Below are 16,914 nucleotides of genomic sequence, written 5' to 3'. Positions count from 1 at the left end.
ATGCGCGACTCTCCTCATTCTCTCTCTCCAACAGCTGCGCGTTACTCTCTCCACTTCTCTACCAGCACCTGCATGCGCTTCTCCTGCGTTCTCGCTTCTGCTCTCACGACGCATACGCTACTCTCTTCCTCTAGTCTCCTCTCCTTCAAATAGTAGAGCGCTGCGCGCGTTCAGTCCAGCGCTTGCCTCGGTTGGCTCCTCTGAAATCCGGGCTCGACATGCCGAAATTCTCTGCTGCGCAGCGCCGCGATGAGGGCCAGCGCATGCGCGTCCCCTCCCCTCTCTCTCCTCTCCTACGCTGCCTCTCTCTCGCGCGCCTATCGACGTTCCCCGCACGCCCTGTGAGAATTAATGGTCAGGCTAGAGGGAAGACACGACGCGCGTAGTGTTCCTCTTCGCGTTCCACGACGCGAGGTCGGTAGTATGCCCAGCGAATGCCAACGGAACGCGATCGTGCAAGTGCTCCGGCTTCGCATCGCCTCATGGTCCCCTTTAGCGGGTGATGGTGTAATTTTTTCTTTCCATTCGTCGGGTCAACGCTGGTGATGTCAGTTTTACAGCGAAAGCTGTTATGAGATGACAACAAGGGCCGTTTTCGGCGCCGTAGCTGTCCGCCGCCGCAAGTGTCCGTAACCACTATCACGCGAAATAAAAAAAAAACTAAATAAGAAAAAATATATAACCAGGTTCAAACCTGGGCCCTCTGCGTGGGAGCCCAGTATTCGGCCTCAGAGCCATGCCGGTGCTTGAGACTGCATTGTAAAAAGATCCTATACAGGCTTCATGTCGGGAAGGAACCACATTAACATGTGTAATGTAGTGTGGTAGAGTAAAATAACCAGGCGTCACACAACGCGAATTGCGCAACGAGTGGGTTGTTGAATCCTTCCAACTCATTACAAAGGCCTCTGCCATAATTCTTCCTCGTCATCAGCCACAGCATCAACAAAGTGCACATAATGCTTTACAGATGTTTAGCGATACCACGGTTCTCCGCAGAATGGTGAAAAATTGCAAAGTGGCTGCTTCCTTACTTCATAAAAATGACGATTTATAGCGTAGTGGTTTCCTCGCAAGTGCACTTCTATTCGTTGCCAAGGAAGCCCAAAGCTCCCATGATCCATTTCCTCAGCCTCTCAATAAAGTTAATTCTCACTCTCTCTCTCTCTCTTTCTCTCTCTCTGTTTCTCCGGTTAACGTATGTTATAAAGCCTGGTGGGACAGTTAAACAGCGACCGGAAGTCACACAATGTCAATTACGTAACTAGTGGGTCGTTTAAAGCTTCCAACCCATTACAAAGTGCTCAACCATAGTTCTTCATCATCATCAACCGTCGCATCAACAAAGTGGACAAAATTCCTTACAGATGGTACCCTGCTTCTCCGCAGAATAACGAATTGTGCTTCCCAACTTCCCAAAAAATTATGATTTGTGGCATAGTGGGTACGTTGCTAATGTACTTGTATTAGTAGCCACAAGAGAGTTTATAACGGCCTCTAGAAATGCCACTCTTTCAGCTTTCGCTTTGCCTGTGCTGCGCTTTCCGCGCAGGCCTGACGTTTTAAATACGAACGCATTTCTTAGTCGGGGGTCGTCCTGCGTCCCTGGCCGGCGTGCGCACAGATCTCTCCGCGCGCGCTCCTCCTCGCCCCTAGCAACAGCTGCGCCACGCCTAGCAACCGGAGCAGGTGGTGAGCGGCAGAGGGTAAGGGAGAGGAGGAGCGCGCGGGCGTGTGATGGCGCTCGCATCGCGGAGCAGCGGAGGGTAAGGAAGAGGAGGAGTGTACCCGGTGAGGGCGCTCGCATCGCGGAGCTCGCTTGGCGGAGAGAGAGCTCGGGCGCTCCTCCTCTCCGCACTCGGACCTATATATATATTATGCATTGGGCGCGCGCTTTGGTGTCTTGATAGCGATGGAAGTCGGTGAAGTCGAATCTCTCGCGGCAACGATACCACTAGGACGAAGTGTAACTCAATGCAACTCGAGCATTACGCCTCTACGTGCACACTCTCGTCTCTCTTCATTAATTCATCGCACACTCATCGGGTGCACCCAAATGCATTCGCATTTCCTCACGATCCCCTTCGGGGAGGTGCGGGGGATTTTTTCTTTACGCTGTCTTATGTAAATTACCGATATCTGTTCTCGCCGTTCCTCGGAAGGTATAAACTGTCAATCTCCTGTGGTGCATACCCGCTTACCGTATACGGGTGTGTGCCAGATGTGTCTGGAGGAAAGGGTTTGACGATGTACGGGGCAGGATTTTCACATTATTCATGCCATGACCAGACAGTCATATTCGTCAAATCCTTATAACCTCCGATTCCAATTTTGGTCTACACCAAGTTAAGGAGGCGATTATGAGAGCACCCAGACGTAGGCGGCTACATAGATAGATAGATAGATAGATAGATAGATAGATAGATAGATAGATAGATAGATAGATAGATAGATAGATAGATAGATAGATAGATAGATAGATAGATAGATAGATAGATAGATAGATAGATAGATAGATAGATAGATAGATAGATAGATAGATAGATAGATAGATAGATAGATAGATAGATAGATAGATAGATAGATAGATAGATAGATAGATAGATAGATAGATAGATAGATAGATAGATAGATAGAAGTGCCAAAGGTTCGCTAAGAAATGCTTCGTATTTAAAATGCGACAGTACGTCTATTTCATGTTTAATTATTGAGAAACGTACGCGTGAAAGTGAAGGTTGCTTTTATAAGTGAAAACAACTGTAGTGTAGTGATATCTGTCCATCGTTTATCCCAAAGTTGTGATGCAGCATGTGAAAAAGGCAAAAAAAAAGTCCGTAATTAGTTCGAGCATGTGAAGTATGTCTGAAAATTACGTTCGCTTATTTCTTGCACATGCGTACTTTCTTATCCAGAAGCAAACGTATAGTCGACAGTTAAAGGGTTGCTCTTGTACAGATGTCTCTCTAGGCAGCACGCTGGCATTAGACCGATCTCGGCCTAAGGTCGGCAAATGTCGGCAGCAATATTGGCCCACGTCGGCAAATCACGCTCGCGCTACTTTCAGCCACATCGGCCGGATGTCGGCTAGCCGGCGTTGGGCCAATCTGGGCTTCCTGGCGTTGGGCCGATGTGGGCTAGCCAACGTCGATCCGAGTCGGGCCTGCCGTTTTTCAGCCGATGACGGCAAGCCGTCATCTGGCCTATGTAAGTTAGCCGATGCTGGCGTGGTGTCAGCCCCGCCGAGGTCGGCAAGCCGCCAGAGTGACCGTTTGCACCCGTCATTGTGGTGTTTTAGCAGCGGTGCTTTGCCGTGCGGTAAGTACAATAATACTGTACCGTCGTGGTCTACACGTAGCTAGTTTATATGGGGACACCGGCGGCACTTGCTCGATGCGTACAGTAACTTGATCAGAAAGGCTCATAGACGTGTTATAAAGTAAGACGGCTGCGTGCCGACCACAATATTTCGGTATTACTGTAGTCAGCAGTGCTAAAATAGCCTATTCGCGGCCCAGCGGCACTCATCGACTACCATTGGCGCCGTATTCGGAAAATACTTCGTAATTACAATGACTGACTGCTCCACTGGTGTCTTAGCGTGCCATTTAGAACCAGATTGCCGTGGAACCGTGAAAGGCCGAGAAGGAAAGTCAATATTGTCTCCAACACAACTAAAAGGATGAAAGGCCTCCTGCACTAACTACGCGTGCGTCTGGGTAATGAATATTAAGGAGCCACGCATTTCAAGGTGAGAAACGCAAATTTATTTACCCACATGAGCACACGCCAGCAGTTCCGGAATAATTGTGCCGTAAAGGAATAATACCTAAACATCTGCACATACCATAGCCAACATCTAAAACGATCCCACAGCGTCCGTATAGACTTCCAAAGCAACGTCGAGCGGCGCCACCGCTCTTATCGCAACTGGGGGCACCCACGGCCACAGCACTTCAGCCCCCGCTTCCGCGCACGCGCAGAGCTCTCGTATTCCATCTGTGGTACTAATAAGGCGGCAATAGGGGCTAGTTGGTACGTCTCCATTATTGTGATGCACTGCAGGAGGACACGGACCAGAAAAAACGAGGAAGCAACACAGGGTGATGCGCAAAATCACAACTACTTTATTTCGACCATGGACAGCCCTATTTACGAGAAAGACAGGAACACGAAAGGAGGTGGGGGGATTCAGTGATAAGACAGTAGAACACAAAAGTAAAAAAAGAAACGTATTATGCAGGGCTTCAAACAATGTCACCGAAATGTGTCAAGAAATTATGCATGCGGTGATACGGTTTCTTTCAAAACGCTAATTTCTTTTTGAGAGAGGGCGATCGTGGGAGTGCTAACGCGCCCTTCGCTGATATGCACGTAAAATGCTTCGGTAATTTCCCTCTCTGTCTGATCGAAAGATCGCGCCAAATCTTTTCTGGTAGGAAACATCGCTGTGCGCTTACATTCTGCGCAGTCGGAAGCCATATGACCAGGGTGTGTTAGCAGCTATATAGCGTAATTATGCTCTTTTAGTCTCTCATAATGCACCACCCGGTTTGGCCTATGTATTTCCTACTGTAGGAGAGGCGGATGCCGTAAACAACGCCTCCTGAGCATTTCACAAGTATACAGCCCGTTTACTTGCTTCCGCTTTTTTGTGTGTGTGTGGAAAGGCAGGAAAATCTTGATCGAGAATGGGGTGAGGCGAAGAGTTATACTCTAGTCAGTGTTATTCACGGCACATTCACAATAAATATTTAAAGAACTATAGAGCGAAAAAAATAGCTTGCAATTTAGGCTGAACATGGTCCCAAATTCGAATCCATCAAAGACGACAAGATTGTGACAAACCGAAAAATACAAGAATACGAAAAGCCTTGCCATTTTGGTTGAAATGGTCCCAAAGTTGAATGAATCAAAAAACGACCAGACTATGAAAAAAAAAAGGTTAGGTTGAAATGGTACCAGAGTCGATGCATCAAAAAACGGCCACATTAAAAAAACCGAAAAATACAAGATTTCCAAAGGCTACAGGCTTGCCATTTAGGTTGGAATGGTCCGAAATTCGGGTGCATCAAAAAACGACCAGACTATAAAAATCGCAAAATACAAGACTTCCAATGGCTATAGGCTTGCCATTTAGGTTGAAATGGTCCCAAAGTCGAATGCATAAAAAAACTACCACGCTATGAAAAAATCTGTAAATACAAGATATCCAAAGGCTCAAGCTTGCCATTTAGGTTGAAATGGTACTAAAGTCGGATGAACTAAAAAACTACCACACAGTAAAAAATCAGAAAATAAGATACACAAAGGCTTGCCATTTAGGTGGAAATGGTCCCAAAGCCAAATGCGTCAAAAATACTACCAGATTACGAAAAACGGAAAAATACAAGACTTCCAAAGGCTATAGGCCTGCCATTTAGGTTGAAATGGTACCAAAGTCGAATTCATCAAAAAACTGCCACACTATGAAAAAACGTAAATTACAAGATTTCCAAAGCTAAAGGATTACAATTAGGTCCGAGAAAACACAAAAATGGTCAAAGAATTTGTCCAGCACCTACAGCCAAGGACGCCAACAGACAAATAAAAAATTACACCACCTCCTACTCAAGGGGATGCGAAGTTAGGGAATACGAAGCAGCATTGGGGGCGCACACCAAGTTTCCGTCACGTTCACTCGGCATTTCCGTTAGTGTGTGAGGTTTGTATCTAGTGTTTGTGTTAACATTACGTTGTGTTTGTGCGTTGCTTTCCGTTAGCGCCGAGTGAACGAGTGGCGCCGACGTTGACGTTACAACTCATCTCAACGGGAGCGAAGCGAGAATGACTGAAGCCAACCGAGAACACGCGCTTATATACACATGAAATGGGGGAGGGAGAGGAGAGAGTGGGGAGAGAGTGTATTTGGCTGCAGCGCGTCTGCATCACGTGGGAGGAGATGTTGCGCCGCGGCTGCAGCGCGGGGGAGGAGAGGAGAGAAGGCGACCGAACACCTGCGTAAAGGAGGAGAGTGTGAAAGGGACTAGGCGCATGCGCAGTGGAGCACGGACGCCACCAGCGATGATGGACACAGCCCCAAGCAAAAACTGCTTCGCATCTAAAACGGTACGAGCGCTAACGTTACACGTACTGAATACTTCGTTCGTCGTTCTTTTCCAAGAAAATATGACGTATATATGTGTGCGCAGATCATCCGAAAATCAGTCGAAACCTGTCCAGCAACACACTTCCATCTTCACTTATGATAGTCGTGGCGTACTGACAGTACTTTCATAAAATTTCATAAAACATGCTTCACGAATGTCACGCTCAATGGTATCATGCGGCCGTCAAGAAAACGTGGTGTGTAGGAACATAGCAGCGTCCGCATGGACACAAACTGGGTGTTAGGAACTAATCTTGTGCGCAATTCCTTTTTACTGCGAACAGTGTGGATACAATGCTATTTTCCATACCACGACGTTTTCACAACGGGTGCATAATAAGCTCTGAGGCGTAATCATTGAGCCATTTATTCCCTTGAACTCGAAGAAAGTAGTCGTTTTAACACTGGTTTGAGCAGCGGAACTTAAAACGAGGGACAATAGCAGACAAAAAGTGATTTAGACGTTTTAGTACGCCATCAATGGCGCGGTACACATTGTGGGTATTGGGCTTCGTGTATCCCATCCGTAGTTAAGCTAAAGCTATTCACATAACAAATGACAACAATTTATTTAACGCTCACACGTCAGCGCGACGATCGAAGGTGCGCAAGGTAGGGCAACCAGGAAAATATACGCAGGCGAACAGCACCTCCAGGCAGCGTGTGGTTCTCGTTGGACTGATCCTATCCTCTCACTCGGATGCGCGAAGTCGATCACATTTTAAGAAACAGGATGGGCCACGCGCATCACTAATGCGCATCACGTGGTGCTATCAAGAGCGCCGGTGAGGGCGTGGCACCAGCAACATGTATACCTCGCATTTTGTGATCAAACGCTCAGTAGCAACCATTGCAAAATGTTAACAGCGCTTACAAAGATTCGAAAAGGGGCGGAACAAAGAAAGGCAAACAGCGTTCTTTGTCTCTCTTGGTCCCCTTCCTTTCCGAACCTTCTATGCGCTCTTAACATTTTGCAATGGATCCACAGCATACCTGCACAAGCGTCAACCCTTTCAACAATGCAGTTCAGTTGTAGCCAGCTCTCGTCATATTCTCATGTGTCTGATGACTCTGATCTGGCCTTTCTTTGTTCACACTGCAGAATTTCTTCGCTATGAACCAACTAGACAACTCCGAGGTAATTCTACTTTAAACTCGACTTCTTCGAAATACGAAAAAAACTTTCAAAAATCCAGAAATTCGATATTTCCACACGCTTCAGGCTGACCGTTTAGGTTAAAAACTCCCATCACATCTGTTTCATCAGAATCCGACGAAACCTTTAAAAACCATGAAATGAAAATTGCTGGAGGCTACAGCGTTACATTTCTCAAATGACACCAGAACTTACCTGTGAGGCTGTGCATATGGCCAAGGATCGAGAGGCAAGCACCCCATTTCATTTTGACGTATGCGCAACTACACCTTGAGATACATGCATGCGCTACATGTGTGCATGCGATAATGTGCAGTGCAACTTCTAAGCAGCGTTTCCTGTGTCGTTGTGGTAGCCGAGACGGTATAGCGTTCGGTTCACAAGCGGAGGGGCGTTGGTTCGAATCCCGCAGACGGCGTCGCCAAAGAAAAAAACGCAGTGGTATGACGCAGTGTTGCGCTTACCATGGCTGAAACAGATGAAAAACCGGTGGTTCGCATGGCACTGCCGCAAATGCAGAGCGTAGCATGATGACATCATTCATGTGCAGGGGCCCGCATTTCCACAGCCACCACTGGATTTGTAAGCATGCGCTACAATAAGGTACTTACCGTCCCTTAAACACCTAAAAAGTCTCGTGGTTGCTTTGCTCCGCACCACAGTGGCACTGTAAGACCACTACGAAGCCCGGCTGTACCCATTTGAAACCGCTGGGTGGGCGGCCGGCACCGGGGATCGAACCCGGCACCTCCCGTATTGGAAGCTGACGCCCAAGCGTTTCGCCACCAATTCGGTGAGGGTACAAGTGAATAACGAGCAAGATATAGCTTGCACGATAATTTGCAACGAAACGTAAAAAGAATCGAAGGAATGAAATAAAGGTCACAATCACTAGGTCTTAGTGGGAGGGTCCTTCATTCCAGTTACACAACCTCTTACCTCAATCGCAACCATCAAGAATTCCGAGGGTTATTGCCTTACATTTTTGGTTGCGATGCCCGCACCGGGATTCGAACCACCACCCTTTTGGTTACGAGCGTAACACCTGAACCACAGGGCTAATGGAACGGCGATACGAATCACGCTTACAAGTTGGTTTGCACATTGTTGCACACCATAATCGTAAAAATTAATGCTAGAGTTTTCTGTCCAAGCCTCGGTACGTATAGCACTTGAGAAAAATATTTGTGTCATTGATGATGAAGGCTATACTCTGTATTAATATTTCTCCGTTTTTAGGCATCCTTACAATTCGATAAAACGAATCATTGAACAATTTTTGACTAAACAGTAGAGCCTATAGGCTTACTGGTTGGTGAACACTAGCCCTCAAGTCTATTTTATGCAAATTCCACAAAACACTCCCATGTAAAAAGACACTAGTTTAGCTGAGCCTATAGCTTTACTATTTTGGTTAAATATACACCCACCCCATACATTTCATCAAGTTTAAAGAGAAGGTTGAAAGCTAAACAAAAATTTCCACAGGTTGCCATTAAAGTTAATATTGGTCCCAAAATCGAATTCGTCAGCATACGACCAAACAATGAGAAATTGAAAAACACGAGACATAGCCTTGCTATTTGGGTTGAATATGGTCCCAAAGTCGAAATCACAAAAAATCAATCAAGATATAAGAAATCGGAAAATGCAACATTTCCAAAGCCTATAAGGCTTACCATTTAGACTGAAAATAGCACCAAAGTCTAATGCATCAAAACGCGATCAATCTACGCAGAATAGAAAAATACAACATATCCAAAGGCTTGCCGTTTAGGTTAAATATTGTCGCAAAGCTGAATGCATCAAAACGCCGACCTAACTACGAAAAAGCGCAAAATACAGCACTTCTAAAGGCCATAGGCTTGCCTTTTAGGTTGAAAATGCTCCCCAAAAATATTTCATCATAATACGACCTAACAATCAAAAATCGAAAAATACAATATTTCTAACTTATGTAGGCTTCCCGCTTAGGTCTAATATGGTCCCAAAATCTGTTTAACCAGGGTTTGATCAAACTGTGACAAATTGAAAAATACAACATTTCCAAAGGCTATATGGTTACTATTTAGTCTGAAAATAGACAGAACTAGGCAGAGAAGTTCTACAGCACCAACAAACAAGGACGAGATGAGGCAATTAAAAACGGTACGAGTGCTAACGTTCATGAATACTTTGTCTTTTTTTTTAGAAAATATGACGTATATATGTGTGCGCACATCATCCAAAAATCAGATGAAACATTTAAAGCAACCAACTTCGCTGCGGCTATCACAATTGAAGAACGAACTGACGGTACTTTGATAAAGGTTGAATAATTGACCTTAAAGAATTTCGCGCTCAAAATTATCATGCGGCGACCTATACGAAAACGTGGTGTTTTGGAAAGTAGCTGTCTGCCCGTGAACACAAACAAACTGGGTGTTATGAACTAACCTTGCATGCGATTCTTTTTCGTTGTAAAGAGTGGCAATACACTGCGCTTTCCCATACCACGGCGCGACTGCAGCCGGCGCATGATATGCTCTTACGCGTAATCCTTGAGGCATACTTCCTTAAACTCTTAAAAAATTAGTCGTTTTAGTACGCCGTCACTGTACCGGCACACATTGTAGGTATTGAACTTGGTGCATCCCGTCCGTAGATAAACCGAAGCACAAGTAGTATTCGCATAACAACGGACAAGAATTTATTTAAAGCTCACACGTCAGCACGACGACCGAAAGCGCGCAAGGCAGGGCAGCCAGGAAGATAGACGCAGGCGACCAGCAGCTCCAGGCAGCGTGTGGTTCTCGTTGGTCTGATTCTATCCTCTAACTCGCATGCGCGAAGTCGGTCACATTTTAAGAAACAGGATGGGCCACGCGCATCACTAATGCGCATCACGTGGTGCTATCAAGACAGCCGGTGAGGGCGTGGCACCTGCAACATGTATACCTCGCATTTTGTGATCAAAGGCTCAGTAGCAACCATTGCAAAATGTTAACAGCGCTTACAAAGATTCGAAAAGGGGCGGAACAAAGAAAGGCAAACAGCGTTTTTTGTCTCTCTTGGTCCCCTTCCTTTCCGAACCTTCTATGCGCCCTTAACATTTTGCAATGGATCCACAGCATACCTGCACAAGCGTCAACCCTTTCAACAATGCAGTTCAGTTGTAGCCAGCTCTAGTCATATTCTCATGTGTCTCATGACTCTCATCTGGTCTTTCTTTGTTCACACTGCAGAATTTCTTCGCTATGAACCAACTAGACAACTCCGAGATAATTCTCATTTAATCTCGACTTCTTCGAAATACGAAAAAAACTTTCAAAAATCCAGAAATTCAATATTTCCAAACGCTTCAGGCTGACCTTTTAGGTTAAAAAACTACCATAAGATCTGTTTCATCAAAATTCGACGAAACCTTTAAAAACCATGAAATGAAAATTGCTGCAGGCTACAGCGTTACATTTCTCAAATGACACCAGAACTTACCTGTGAGGCTGTGCATATGGCCAAGGATCGAGAGGCAAGCACCCCATTTCATTTTGACGTATGCGCAACTACACCTTGAGATACATGCATGCGCTACATGTGTGCATGCGATAATGTGCAGTGCAACTTCTAAGCAGCGTTTCCTGTGTCGTTGTGGTAGCCGACACGGTATAGCGTTCGGTTCACAAGCGGAGGGGCGTTGGTTCGAATCCCGCAGACGGCGTCGCCAAAGAAAAAAACGCAGTGGTATGACGCAGTGTAGCGCTTACCATGGCTGAAACGGATGAAAAACCAGTGGTTCGCATAGCACTGCCGCAAATGCAGAGCGTAGCATGATGACATCATTCATGTGCAGGGGCCCGCATTTCCACAGCCGCCACTGGATTTGTAAGCATGCGCTACAATAAGGTACTTACCGTCCCTTAAACACCTAAAAAGTCTCGTGGTTGTTTTGCTCCGCACCACAGTGGCACTGTAAGACCACTACGAAGCCCGGCTGTACCCATTTGCAACCGCTGGGTGGGCGGCCGGCACCGGGGATCGAACCCGGCACCTCCCGCATTGGGAGCTGACGCCCAAGCGTTTCGCCACCAATTCGGTGAGGGTACTAGCAAACAACGAGCAAGATATAGCTTGCACGATAATTTGCGACGAAACTTAAAAGAATCGAAGGAATGAAATAAAGGTCACAATCACTAGGTCTAAGTGAGAGGGTCCTTCATTCCGGTTACACACCCTCTTACCTCATTCGCATCCATCAAGAATTCCGAGGGTTATGGCCTTACATTTTTGGTTGCGATGCCCGCACCGGGATTCGAACCACCAACCTTTCGGTTACGAGCGTAACACCTTAGCCACCAGGCTATTGGAACGGCGATACGAACCACACTTATAAGTTGGTTTGCACATTTTTGCACACCATAATCATAAAATTTAATGCGAGGGCTTTTTGTCCAAGCCTCGGTAGGTATAGCACTTCAGAAAAATATTTGCGTCATTGATGGTGAAGGCTATAGTCTCTATTAACCTTCCATTTCTCCAAAGGTATAGGTTTGCCATGTACGCTGAATATGGTCAGAAATTCCAATCCACCAAAAATCACAGCATATCCACGGAGTGAATGATGATGGGTGGGCGAAGCTGCGGAGGTTCATCGGTAAACCGTGAATCTTCCGTGAATTCTGCCCAGTACATCATCACCGACGTGAGATCGGGCGCGTTTATACTAAAGGTTCGATGAGTTATGACGACTGGCAGCTCACATTAATTTTACATGTACGCTGTGAATTTTGATTGTTTAGAAAACCATTGCTTTAGAAAACATCTGGCGTCTTTTCGTTTTGCTTTAGAAACATCTGGCGTTCTTTCGTTTTGCTTTTACAAAACATCTGGCGTCTTTCGTTGGTTTATTTCATCAATCAACGGCGTTTTGAACAAAATTTTTATTGTTTAATCACGCACAGGATAAATCTCACCAGGCACTACCTTGGAGGTAAAGAATGGCTGCTAATGGGAATGAGAGACAGAAGAAGTCGGCTTTTAGCTAACGCTGCGAATTTTTTATTGTTCAACAACGCACAGGAAAAATCTCCCACCGGCACCACCTTGGAGGTCAAAGCGTAAGACTGGTTACGCACTACGACTACTACGACTACGACTACGACTACGAGTGACGAACGGGTGCCGCCTTAAGGAGCTTCGCCCCTAAAATGATCACATTACCAAAAATCGAAAACCACACTATTTCCAAAGGCTATAGGCTTGCCATTTAGGTTGAGATGGTCCCAAAGTCGAATGCATCAAAAAACTACCATACAATGAAAAATAAAAAAATGCAAGATTTCCAAAGGCTATACGCTTGCCATTTAGGTTGAATTGGTCCCAAATTCGTGTGCATCAAAAAACGACCAGACTATTAAACACCGAAAAGCACAAGATTTCGAAAGCTATAGGCTTGCCATTTGATTGAAATGGTCCCAAAGTCGTGTGCGTCAAAAAACAACCATATTATGAAAAACCGAAAAATACAAGATCTCCAAAGGCTTGCCATTTAGGTTGAAGTGGTCCCATGGTCGAATGACAGAGTTGGCATTGCTCAGACACAGGAAATTATACCACGCACTTTCTAGCGAAGTTCAAGTGTACGTACCGACTCATAATTTGTGAACCTGGACAGAAGTAATGCGGAGAACGACTGTTAGCAACGTTGTGGAGCCCCGATAGCCTTAAAGGTATGGCGGGCCTCTTTTGTTCATAAAAAACAAAACGTCGTTTTTTAAAAATAAAAATTGGGGGCACGTAACTAACGACATGGGACCGTAAGGCCAGGCGGTTCCGCGCCGTCGTTCCCACAAAGTGGTTCTGATCGTTTTGCCGCTATTACCCGGAAACTTATTTTTTTCCAATTTGGATGAATCTTCGAAACATCGAAAAATTGACGAAAACAATAAGCTATTAGAAACTTCATGAACACTCTAAAAATGAATTTGATGAAAATGCGAGAAAGCTTCAAAAGATCGAAAAATTCGACATTTCCAAAGGCTATAGACAGGCTTACTGTTTTCGTCAGAAATGGTCGAAAACTCGATTTAATGAAAATTCGAGGATGATTTTAAAAATCGAAAAATTAAATTTTTCGATTTTGGGGACCTTTCTGGTCAAAAAGGCACCCAAAGCTTATTTAAATGCAGCGAAACTTCAAAAATTGTGAAATTCAATAATTTCAAGTGTTAGTCTTACCTGTTTGGTCAAAAAGGCACCCAAATTTTATTTTATATAAAAACAAGGCAACATTAAAAAATTGTAAATGCAGGAGGAGGACGAAAGAAACATGCAGGGAGAAGGCAGGCAAGTAACCAGAAAATCTTCCGGTCGACTACCCTACCTTGGAGTATTAGGGAAGGGCAAGAGAATGATGAGGCAGAGAGAAAGGCAGTGAATTCACTGCAGCGTGTGGGACTGCACCACGAGGCGGAGGCGTTCGCACAAGCCTGTCGTCCTCAAGAGCGCAAGAGTGTCTTCGCTGCTTGTGGGACGTCGAGAGATTGGGACGGTGCTCTAGCAGCACCTGCACGGATACTTGCCAATCGTCCCGTCGTCGAAGTCCGTTGGAAAGTACTTGGCTGTCCGAGGCATATCGGGAACAGTGGCGCAGCAACTGGCCGATGTTTTCTTCGGTGCCGGAAACATCGCATGCCGTACTGTCAGCCCTTCCAAGTAACGTTGTATATGCCTTCGTAGAGGCAACTCCCAACAAAAGGCGATAGAGAAGCGTAGATTCGCGCCGATGAAGGCCGGATGGAGGCCGGAGTTGCAATGAAGGGTTCACTTAATGCAGTTTGGTATGCGTTATGTTTGGGGCGTTCCACTCCGTCATTGTGAGACGGCGGGCCACTTGTCGAATGTGGGTTGCAGCATATGTCCTCGAAAGCGGAACTGGAACAATGTCTGCTTCTTGATGTGATGCGCGAACAGCGTTATCTGCGAAATCCTTTCCACTGATACCGCAATGGCCAGGTAACTAGTGAAAGTCCATCCCGGGGGCTTTTTTGGCGTTTTTCTGTTACGCGGTGAGGAAGTTTGACGGTTTCCTTGCGTCAACTGTTCGTCACATCCGCGTCACAGAGCTGGCCGCATTCACTTTAACACCAATTGCAATATTTACTAAAATGCAATACTTCCTCAGACTACAGCCTTACCTGTTTTGTAAGAAAGCCCCCAAAATTTAGTTCTCGAAATGCAGTGAAACTTCAAATAATAGAAAGATTCAATATTTGTAAAGGTTATCGCTTACCTGTTTGGTCCAAAATTTGTTTTATCGAAGTGCAAGGCAACTCCAAAAAATCGAGAAATGCAATATTTCCTAAGACATTGGGACTACCGCCTTACCTTTTAAAAGCCTTACCTTTTTGGTCAAAAAGGCCTCCAAAGCTTATTGTATCGAAATATAGCGAAACTTTAAAAAATCGAAGAATTCAATATTTCCAAGGGTTTACCTGTATGGTCAAAAAGGCACCCAAAATTTATTTTATCGAAAAATGAGGCAACTTCAAAAAATCAAACAATGGAATATTTCCTAATACTATAGCCTTATCTTAGGGGTGCCCCCGCCCTCCCATGCACTTGCAGGTGCGAGCGTTTAACGCTTGCACCTGCTATACTTGGTAGTGGGGCTTGCCCATTTCCTATGGCGTACACCTGTCCGTGGTTTTTTCTTCGCGTTGGACATATTACGGCCGGCTTAAGCAGCTCCGCTGGTAATTCATCACCGGCGTGTACCACAGAAACCCGCATGACCATCGTCAGCAGTGTTGCCATCTCAGCGGATATACCGCTAGACCTGGCGGAATTTCGACAACTTTAGCGGTGAAAATTTGTATTTAGTTGATGGCGGATTATTTAGCGGAATTCAGCGGATGGCGGATTATTAGCGGAATGGTGAGAACCCGTTCGGTGAACTGGCACATTTCGCCATCTCCATGCTAGTACTCCTTACTCGAATGCTGAAGTTGGCTGATCGTTCAGCCAGATAAAATTGTTGAAGACAAAGCTCCGAAGCAGGCTCTCCCAGCACAGTTAATGTCATCATGGTCATCAAAGCTAGGCTGAAAAGACAAAAAGGGGTGCTTCGACTACTAGCTGCCAGAAAAAACTGTCCGCATCATCAGAACTTAGGATGTATACAGAGTGAATGTGAGTAAGCCCTACACTTCAATAGGTGCTCCACACCAGCCAGAGTGCCTGCTCGGCCAAGTGGGAGACTCTAGCCCAGATTGTGATAATGACGATCTATTCACACTCTGAGACATTTACACCTTTGTACCTGCGCTGAGATACTGAGCGCCGCGGTCATGGTGAGTGCTCTGTGAAGAAAATTGAAAATATAGTGACATTTTGTATTCCTACAAGCGTATTAGTAAATTACGTTCGTTTTCAGCATTTCTTTGTCTATTTTGTATTTATGCTTCTTTTAGAGTCCTACAAAATATTTGTTAGTGCTTTAGCGGATAACTTGGCGGTTTTGAAAAAAAAATAGCGGATTCTAGCGGATTTAAATGCCAATTTCGGTGGAATTCTTTACAACTGAGATGGCAACACTGATTGTCAGGCTTTGGCATAGCACATAAATACCAGGGATCTACACCAAATTGCACCGAAATTACAAATGGAAACGCAACAGGGGATGACTAAATTTCTTTTTCTGAGCCCAGAGGAATCTGAGCCGGAATGACGCAACCTGTACTCAGTTACGATTGTCGGAACAATCGCATTATTCCAGGAGCCCTCATCACTAAATGCCATTACTGTCTTAATTTCATCAAAGTGAGCGTTTTTGTCTCGAAAGACACGCCAAAATATTCGTCGTTTCCATAGACTCCCATTGTACGATCTTTAACTACTCTGGGAACAAAATTGAAGCTTACTACAACATGAACGCTGCAGTCTTCTTGTGCGTTTCGGTTTCCAGAAGCACTCTCAATTAATTAGCTCAATTAATTACGAAAAACTCGCTCGTTACATTGAAAGCGCGCCAGCTTCGCACCTCGGCCGCCAGGGGCGCTGGCTGTTATGTGTCCACAAAATCTGCATCTGTTCTGCTATCGCGTTCTACTCTTGAATAAGAAGCTCAAGCGTCCTTCAAGTTTTAAGGTTCCTTGAGCTTCAGCGTCTGCGTATTCATTTCCCATCGCGCCACAGAGCGCAGGAATCCACTGGAAGGTGACGAGGCGGCCATTTGCTGAAGCAATGTGAAGAAGCTCTGCAATTTCTACAGCTAAAATGTAATATGGACCTTGTCTCATGACGCAATTATTGGTTTACAAAGCGAGTTTGGTTTTGCAGAATATCGTCCATGTACGAGGTCGTTCTCCAGGAAGGAATCTTATTGCCGCCCGGATAGCAGCACGTTCTTGGGCAGTTGATGTGGTCTTGCGGTTCACTTTGAATCTTCGAGCGATAACCATATGTGGGATGACAGGGGCTGCAGCGGGTGTATACAGCGTGGCAGATCCAAAGGCGTACACGTGCACTGTACCGTCGAACGTTTTATAAATGTGACGTAGGATCAGTTCTTTGAGGCCAATCGATAAAACGAGGGACTTCTTCGAAATCTCAGGAATCGCCCGAGTAACAGGCGGTT

This window comes from Rhipicephalus sanguineus, chromosome 8, assembly GCF_013339695.2.
Source record: "Rhipicephalus sanguineus isolate Rsan-2018 chromosome 8, BIME_Rsan_1.4, whole genome shotgun sequence".
Lineage (NCBI taxonomy): Eukaryota > Metazoa > Arthropoda > Arachnida > Ixodida > Ixodidae > Rhipicephalus > Rhipicephalus sanguineus.
Note: the sequence above shows the minus strand (reverse complement) of the source record.